Below are 10,001 nucleotides of genomic sequence, written 5' to 3' on the forward strand. Positions count from 1 at the left end.
GTACTGAAATACTCAACATGACGATCCGATCACATCCCTATACATCATTTTTACCCTCGAGGCATTTTCAGGAAAGACGAAAATTTTGTATGGCGGCCATCTTGTTTTTCCGCCATTTTGGTTTTTTTTTACCAGGGATTGGATTTGACCAAGATTTAAATATGTTTAGCGAAAGAAAAATTGCTCCAGGTTTTATAGTTTTGCCAGGCCGTAGGGTGTCTCCCTGATGCGGAGCAGATTTTGAAGATAGAGAAGTGTTTTCATACTCCACAAGACGTTCCGATTACATCTCCATACACAGTTTTTACTCCCGATGCATTTTCTGAAAAAACAAAATTTTGTATGGCGGCCATCTTGTTTTTCCGCCATTTTGATTTTTTTTCACCGACAATACAATTTGACCAAGATTTAAGAAGGTTTTGTGAAAAAAGAATCTTTCTAGGTACGATAGTTTTGCCAGGCCGTAGGGTGTCTCCCTGATGCGGAGCAGTTTTCCAAGATCTGGAAGTTTTCCCATACTCACCGGGAGGTCTCGATCACACCCCCCATACATCATTTTCACCCCCCGACGCTCCTTCTGGGAGAACAACTATGTCAGTCAGTCAGTACATGGGTTTGTAGCTTTATATATTATAACTAGATGTCGCGTGGTTCGCTCGCAGCAAGCTGCTCGCGTGTCCTGTTTTAGTTCGAAGCTTTGTATGGCGGCCATCTTGTTTTCCCGCCATTTTTTTACCGCCATAGAATTTGACCAAGACTTGAATAGGTCTCGTGAAATCAAAAAAGTTCTAGGTGCTATAGTTTTGCCAGGCCGTAGGGCCCCTGATGCGGAGCAGTTTTCCAAGATGACGTTCCGATCACACCCCAATACAACATTTTTACCTCTGAGACATTTTCTGGAAAAACAAAAATTTGTATGGCGGCCATCTTGTTTTTCGGCCATTTTGTTTTTTTTTTTTCACTGGCGATAAAATTTGACCAAGACTTTAATAGGCTTCGTGAAAACAAAAAAGTTCTAGGTGCGATAGTTTCGCCAGGCTGTAGGGTGTCTCCCTGATGCGGAGCAGCTTTTGAAGATCGAAAAGTATTTCCATACTCAACATGATGTTTCGATCACATTCCTCATACATCATTTTTACCCCCGAGGCATTTTCGGGAAAAACGAAACTTTGTATGGCGGCCATCTTGTTTTTCGGCCATTTTGTTTTTTTTTCTCCGGCGATAAAATTTGACCAAGATTTAAAAAGGCCTCGTGAAAAAAGAATCGTTCCAGGTGCGATAGTTTCGCCAGACCGTAGTGTGTCTCCCTGATGCGGAGCAGATTTCAAAGATCGAGAAGTAATTCCATACTCAACATGACATTCCGATTACAACCCCATACACAATTTTTACCCCCGAGGCATTTTCTGGAAAAACGAAAATTTTGTATGGCGGCTATCTTGATTTTCCGCCATTTTGATTTTTTTTCACCAGCGATAAAATTTAACCAAGATTTAAAAAGGTATTGTGAAAAGAAAAAAGTTCCAGGTCCGATAGTTTTGCCAGGCCGCAGGGTGACCCCTGATGCGGAGCAGTTTTCCAAGATGGCGTTCCGATCACACCCCTAAACATCATTTTTACACCCGAGACATTTTCTGGAAAAACGAAAAATTTATATGGCGGCCATCTTGTTTTTCCGCCATTTTGATTTTTTTTTCACCGGCGATAAAATTTAACCAAGATTTAAAAAGGTATTGTGAAAAGAAAAAAGTTCCAGGTCCGATAGTTTTGCCAGGCCGTAGGGTGACCCCTGATGCGGAGCAGTTTTCCAAGATGGCGTTCCGATCACACCCCTTTACATCATTATTACACCCGAGACATTTTCTGGAAAAACAAAAATTTATATGGCGGCCATCTTGTTTTTCGGCCATTTTTTTTTTTTCACCGGCAATAAAATTTGACCAAGATTTAAATAGGTTTCGTGAAAACAGAAAAGTTCCAAGTGTGATAGTTTTGTCAGGCCGTAGGATGTCTCCCTGATGCGGAGCAGATTTTCAAGATCGAGAAGTATTTTTATACTTGACATGACGTTTCTATTACACCCCTATACATAATTTTTACCCCCGTGGCATTTTCAGGAAAATTGAAAAATTTGTATGGCGGCCATCTTGTTTTTCCGCCATTTTGATTTTTTTTCACCGGCGATTGGATTTGACCAAGATTTAAATAGATTTTGTGAAAAAAGAATCATTCCATTTGCTATAGTTGCGCCAGGCCGTAGGGTGTCTCTCTGATGCGGAGCAGTTTTTGAAGATCGAGAAGTATTTCCATACTCAACATGACATTCCGATTACACTTCTGTGCATCGTTTTCACCCCCGAAACATTTTCTGGAAAAATAAAATTTTGTATGGCGGCCATCTTGTATTTCCGCCATTTTGTTTTTTTTTTCACCCACAATAAAATTTGACCAAGATTTAAATATGTTGTGCGAAAAAAGAATTGCTCCAGGTTTTATAGTTTTGCCAGGCCTTAGGGTGTCTCCCTGATGCGGAGCAGTTTTTCAAGATCGAGAAATATTGCCATACTCTACAAGACGTTCCGATTACAACCCTATACATTATTTTTACCCCAGAGGCATTTTGAGGAAAAACGAAAAATTTGTATGGCGGCCATCTTGTTTTTCCGCCATTTTGGTTTTTTTGCAGCGGGGATTGGATTTGACCAAGATTTAAATATGTTTCGCGAAAGAAAAATTGCTCCAGGTTTTATAGTTTTGCCAGGCCGTAGGGTGTCTCCCTGATGCGGAGCAGTTTTTCAAGATCGAGAAAAATTTCCATAGTCAACGGGATGTTCCGATTACAACCCCATACACAGTTTTTACCAACGAGACATTTTCTGGAAAAACAAAATTTTGTATGGCGGCCATCTTGTTTTTCCGCCATTTTGTTTTTTTTTTCACCCACAATAGAATTTGACCAAGATTTAAATAGGTTTCGTGAAAAAAGAATCGTTCCAGGTGCGATAGTTGCGCCAGGCCGTTGGGTGTCTCCCTGATGCGGAGCAGTTTTCCAAGATTTGGGATTTTTCCCATACTCACCGGGAGGTCCCAATCACACCCCCCATACATCATTTTGACCCCCCGACGCTCCTTCTGGGAGAACAATTATGTCAGTGAGTCAGTCAGTCAGTGGGTTTGTAGCTATATATAATATAATAATAACTAGATGTCGCGTGGTTCGCTCGCAGCAAGCTGCTCGCGTGTCTTGTTTTCCCGCCATTTTTTTTACCGCGATAGAATTTGACCAAGACTTGTATAGGTCTCGTGAAATCAAAAAAGTTCTAGGTGGTTCTAGGTGTTATAGTTTTGCCAGGCCGTAGGGTGACTCCCTGATGCGGAGCAGTTTTCCAAGATGACGTTCCGATCATCAATTTTACCTCTGAGACATTTTCAGGAAAAACGAAAAATTTGTATGGCGGCCATCTTGTTTTTCCGCCATTTTTTTCATCGGCTATAGAATTTGACCGAGACTTAAATAGGTCTCGTGAAAACAAAAAAGTTCCAGGTGCGATAGTTTTGCCAGGCCGTAGGGTGTCTCCCTGATGCGGAGCAGCTATCGAAAACCCAGACGTATTTTCATACTCGACATGACGTTCCGATCACATTCCTATACATAATTTTTACTTTCGAGGCATTTTCGGGAAAAACGAAAAATTTGTATGGCGGCCATCTTGTTTTTCCGCCATTTTGATTTTTTTACACCAGCGATTGAATTTGACCAAGAATTAAGTAGGTTTAGTGGAAAAAAAAATGTTCTATTTTTTTTTTTTTTTTTTTATTCTTAAATTTTATGGAGGATTTTTTCTTACAAGAAAATGTCATCCTCATATTGATACAAAATTAACATAAATAACAATTAATTTGGTAGCCTCCTATCCAATCCCTTTTTAACAATTTTAACTAAATCTCGTGCTTTCTCGCTCAGCGGAGAAGAGAGGAGGCTATTACATATTCCAATCTCGTAAAGAATATTATATTTAACAAAAAAGTCCCGTCTTTCAGCCTCATTACGAACACATTCCATAAGAATATGAAAAACATCCTCAACTACAAGACACTCCGAACATAAAGGGGAGGTTATTTTACGCATTAGGTAAGCAAAACTATTGAGAGGCACGTGTCCGGACCGAAGCCTCAATGTTGTTACAATCTCATTTCGTCCCATCTTAGAATCCTCAATCCATGAATAGTTAGGGATGTCGGGCTGAATAGTTCTATACCATATTCCCTTACTTAACGATCTCTCGTCAAAATGCTCATTCCAACTGTCGCGACACTGTTGTCTAGGAACATATAAAACATCGGAAAAGTAAGGTAAACATTTATACTCGATTCCTTCGGTTGAAGCTTGTTTGGCGAGCAGGTCGACATATTCATTTCCCGACAACCCTACATGAGCAGGGATCCACTGCAGCCTCACGGTCTTGTTCTTATTTTGTAATTCTTGAATGCATTTTAAAACAGTATAGGCTATCGGTGTACCTCGATAATTCGAGGTACATCGAGCCACGTGTTAGCGCTTTTAGAATCGGTGAAAATGACAAAATCCTTAGTTTTCAAAGATTCAATATAGGCTAACGCCTCGCAAATAGCAATCAGTTCTGTATACATTATTGAAATTTTGACGTCTATTTTAAACCGACATGCGACTTCTGCTTGAGGGTCATAAAAGGCCGCTCCAATACCCCGTGAATCTTTCGAACCGTCTGTAAAGATTTTGTAACAATTGGCGTAATTTTGCAAAATATACTGATTACACATATTTTTAAGATTATATACCCTGTACGAACGCTTTCCATTTAAAACTGTATCTATAAAAGGCTTTACTGTTTTTTTAAGATCCACATTGCTTATCCATTTATCCATAGAAAACATCTCCAGCTGATTGCTTCTATGTATAGGTATACGGTTCAAATACTCATGGCTTATGATTAAAACCGGTTGCTTCCCGCGGCGCCAGTAGTTCGCGACACTGCAAAGGTTACGTAACACATTCAATAGGTCGATAACTTCGCTGACGGCAGACGATTTACATTTTAACCAATATTTACTGGCTAAGTATTGTCGTCTTAAGTATAAAGGTGGTAAATATAACTCGCATTCCATCACATGAATAGGAGTACTTTTAATAAAACCTCCAACAATTCTCAAACATTGGTTTTGGACTTTATCGAGTTTACTTAAATTAGATTTGCAACTCATCTCGTACAAAAAACAACCGTAATCCATGCGACTTCTAACTACAGCTATATATAACCTTCTCAAGTGTGCAGGATGCACACCCCACCCAGGCCCGGCTAAAACTTTTAAAATATTCAAGTATTTCATCGTTTTCTGTCTTGTCTCATTGATATGTCTCGTCCATCTAAGGGAGCTGTCCAACCAAATACCTAAATATTTAATATTATCTACTACATTTAAGGCCAAATTATTTACCGTTAATTTAATTGTTTCCCTTTTGAATCCTCTTTTAAATAAACAGACACTCGTTTTTGAAGGAGAAATCTCCAGACCTAATTCAGATAACTGCTTAGCTAAGATATCCAGAGCGGATTGTAAATAAATTACGCAATTATTGATGTTGTCAAGACTCGCATACAAGACGAAGTCATCCGCATACTGAGATATATGAACATTTGTTATCGATCGACATATATTGTGTGTTGCAATGTTAAACAATAACGGTGATAACGGGTCGCCTTGTGCTAGGCCGCGGTTAGTGCTTCTTACGTTATATGAAGTTTCTCCTAAAATTCCTAAGTTCCTTTGTTTTAGAAAGTTCCACAAATACAGACATATTTTACTCCCTATCCCCAAAACATCCATTATTGATAATAAAGCCCTAATGTCAACGTTATTATAAGCGCTGTCTATATCTATAAAACAAACGATAGTTGGGTTATTTTCAGCAAATCCAATTAAAATACGTGTGACTAAACCAGTTAAATTATCTAATGTTGAGCGCGCTTTTCTAAAACCTGTCATACTGTCGGGAAACACCTTATTTTTTTCACAAAACCATTCTATCCTATTATTGAGTATTGTGTGAAATATTTTACAGATACAGGAAATCATGGAGATAGGTCTAAGTGACGACGGACAACTCGAGTCTCTTCCCGGCTTTGGGATAGCAACCACATTTATGTCCCTCCATTGATTAGGGACATAACCAGAGTGAAAAAACCCATTAAACAATGTCAACAAAATATCTTTTCCAATTGGAGGTAAATGTTTTATCATACGATAAGAAATACCATCACTGCCCGGGCATGTGTCCTTAGCTCGTATACTACCCTCCAATTCCGGTAATGAAAAAGGCGCTTCCAATTTAATGTTCTTTGAAGTAAACATGGGCCTATCTGGCACAGCAGAGTCGGGCGTTAGACTGCGTAATAGCTCATTCGCCATTTCCCTACAAACAAATCGGTTGCTAGTTTTAATTCCTTTAACCCATCTCATTTTTTGCCATACTTCACTTGCCGAAACTGACTGATCCAAAGATGAACAAAATAATTGCCAATTAGTACTCGCAGCTCTTCTCATCAACCGCTGAGCATTACGAATCTTGTCCTGTAAAATATCAGAATTACGCGGAGTGGGATTACGTCGGAAATTACCTAATGTGAGAAAATGTTCTATGTTTGATAGTTTAGCCAGGCCATAGGGTGCCGCCCTGATGCGGAGCAGTTTTCCAAAATCTCGAAAGTTTCCTATACTCGACGGGAGGTCCAGATCACAACCCTATACACAATTTTTACCCCCGAGACATTTTCTAGAAAAACAAAATTTTGTATGGCGGCCATCTTGTTTTTCCGCCATTTTGAATTTTTTTCACTGGAAATAAAATTTGACCAAGGTTTAAATAGGTGTCGCGAAAAAAGAATCGTTCTAGGTGCGATAGTTTTGCCAGACGGTAGGGTGTCTCCCTGATGCGGAGCAGTTTTCCAAGATCTGGAAGTTTTCCCATACTCACCGGGAGGTCCAGATCACACCCCCCATACATCATTTTCACCCCCCGATGCTCCTTCTGGGAGAACAACTATGTCAGTCAGTCAGTCAGTGGGTTTGCAGCTATATATATTATAACTAGATGTCGCGTGGTTCGCTCGCAGCAAGCTGCTCGCGTGTCTTGTTTTCCCGCCATTTTTTTACCGCGATAGAATTTGACCAAGACTTGAATAGGTCTCGTGAAATCAAAAAAGTTCTAGGTGCTATAGTTTTGCCAGGCCGTAGGGTGTCTCCCTGATGCGGAGCAGTTTTCGAAAACCTGGAAGTATACCCGTACTCTACATGACGTTCCGATCACATCCCTATACATAAATTTTACCCCCGAGGTATTTTCTGGAAAAACAAAAATTTATATGGCGGCCATCTTGTTTTCGGCCATTTTGGTTTTTTTTTCACCGGCGATTAAATTTGACCAAGATTTAAATAGGTTTTGTGAAAACAGAAATGTTCTAGGTGCGATAGTTTCGCCAGGCCGTAGGGTGTCTCCCTGATGCGGAGCAGTTTTTCAAGATCGAGCAGTATTGAAATACTCAACATGACGATCCGATCACATCCCTATACATAATTTTTACCTTCGAGGCATTTTCGGGAAAAACGAAAATTTTGTATGGCGGCCATCTTGTTTTCGGTCATTTTGTTTTTTTTTTCACCGGCGATAAAATTTGACCAAGATTTAAATAGGTTTTGTGAAAACAGAAATGTTCTAGGTGCGATAGTTTCGCCAGGCCGTAGGGTGTCTCCCTGATGCGGAGCAGTTTTCCGAGATGACGTTCCGATCACACCCCTATACATATTTTTTACACCCGAGACATTTTCTGGAAAAACAAAAATTTATATGGCGGCCATCTTGTTTTCGGCCATTTTGTTTTTTTTTCACCGGCGATAAAATTTGACCAAGATTTAAATAGGTTTTGTGAAAACAGAAATGTTCTAGGTGCGATAGTTTCGCCAGGCCGTAGGGTGTCTCCCTGATGCGGAGCAGTTTTCGAAAACCTTGAAGTATACTCGTACTCTACATGACGTTCCGATCAAAACCTACATACATAATTTTTACCTTCGAGGCATTTTCGGGAAAAACGAAAATTTTGTATGGCGGCCATCTTGATTTTCCGCCATTTTGTTTTTTTTTCAGCGGGGATTGGATTTGACCAAGATTTAAATATGTTTCGCGAAAGAAAAATTGCTCCAGGTTTTATAGTTTTGCCAGGCCGTAGGGTGTCTCCCTGATGCGGAGCAGGTTTTCAAGGTCGAGAAGTATTTCCATACTCAACAATACGTTCCGATTACACCCCCATACACAGTTTTTACCCACGAGACATTTTCCGGAAAAATAAAATTTTGTATGGCGGCCATCTTGTTTTTCCGCCATTTTGATTTTTTTTCAACGACAATACAATTTGACCAAGAATTAAATAGGTTTTGTGAAAAAAGAATCGTTCCAGGTGCGATAGTTTTGCCAGGCCGTGGGGTGTCTCCCTGATGCGGAGCAGTTTTCCAAGATCTGGAAGTTTTCCCATACTCACCGGAAGGTCCCGATCACACCCTCTATACATCATTTTTACCCCCCGACGCTCCTTCTGGGAGAACAACCCTGTCAGTGAGTCAGTGAGTCAGTCAGTACATGGGTTTGTAGCTTTATATAATATAATATAAAATAATACTAGATGTCGCGTGGTTCGCTCGCAGCAAGCTGCTCGCGTGTCTTGTTTTCCCGCCATTTTTTTTACCGAGATAGAATTTGACCAAGACTAAAATAGGTCTCGTGAAATCAAAAAAGTTCTAGGTGCTATAGTTTTGCCAGGCCGTAGGGTGTCTCCCTGATGCGGAGCAGTTTTCCAAGATGACGTTCCGATCACACCCCTATACATCAATTTTACCTCTGAGACATTTTCTGCAAAAACAAAAATTTGTATGGCGGCCATCTTGTTTTTCGGCCATTTTGTTTTTTTTCACCGGCAATAAAATTTGACCAAGATTTAAATAGGTTTAGTGAAAAAAGGATCGTTCCAGATGCGATAGTTTAGCCAGGCCATAGGGTGTCTCCCTGATGCGGAGCAGATTTCAAAGATCGAGAAGTTTTTTTATACTTGACATGACGATCCGATTACACCCCTATACATAATTTTTACCCCCGAGGCATTTTCAGGAAAATTGAAAAATTTGTATGGCGGCCATCTTGTTTTCGTGAAATCAAAAAAGTTCTAGGTGCTATAGTTTTGCCAGGCCGTAGGGTCTCCTTGATGCGGAGCAGTTTTCCAAGATGACGTTCCGATCACACCCCTATACATCATTTTTACACCCGAGACATTTTCTGTAAAAACAAAAATTTATATGGCGGCCATCTTGATTTTCGGCCATTTTGTTTTTTTTTCACCGGCGATAGAATTTGACCAAGACTAAAATAGGTCTCGTGAAATCAAACAAGTTCTAGGTGCTATAGTTTTGACAGGCCGTAGGGTAACCCCTGATGCGGAGCAGTTTTCAAAGATGACGTTCCGATCACATCCCTATACATATTTTTTACCTCTGAGACATTTTCTAGAAAAACAAAATTTTGTATGGCGGCCATCTTGTTTTTCCGCCATTTTGTTTTTTTTTTCACCGGTGATAAAATTTGACCAAGATTTAAATAGGTTTCGTGAAAACAAAAAAGTTCCAGGTGCGATAGTTTCGCCAGGCCGTAGGGTGTTTCCCTGATGCGGAGCAGCTATCGAAAACCCAGACATATTTTCCTACTCGACATGACGTTCCGATCACATTCCTATACATCATTTTTACCCCCGAGGCATTTTCATGAAAAACGAAAAATTTGTATGGCAGCCATCTTGTTTTTCCGCCATTTTGATTTTTTTTCACCGGCGATTGAATTTGACCAAGGTTTAACTATGTCTCGTGAAAACCAAAAAGTTCTAGGTGCTATAGTTTTGCCAGGCCGTAGGTTGTCTCCCTGATGC

Source organism: Pectinophora gossypiella, unplaced genomic scaffold (genome assembly GCF_024362695.1).
Source record: "Pectinophora gossypiella unplaced genomic scaffold, ilPecGoss1.1 Pgos_41, whole genome shotgun sequence".
Lineage (NCBI taxonomy): Eukaryota > Metazoa > Arthropoda > Insecta > Lepidoptera > Gelechiidae > Pectinophora > Pectinophora gossypiella.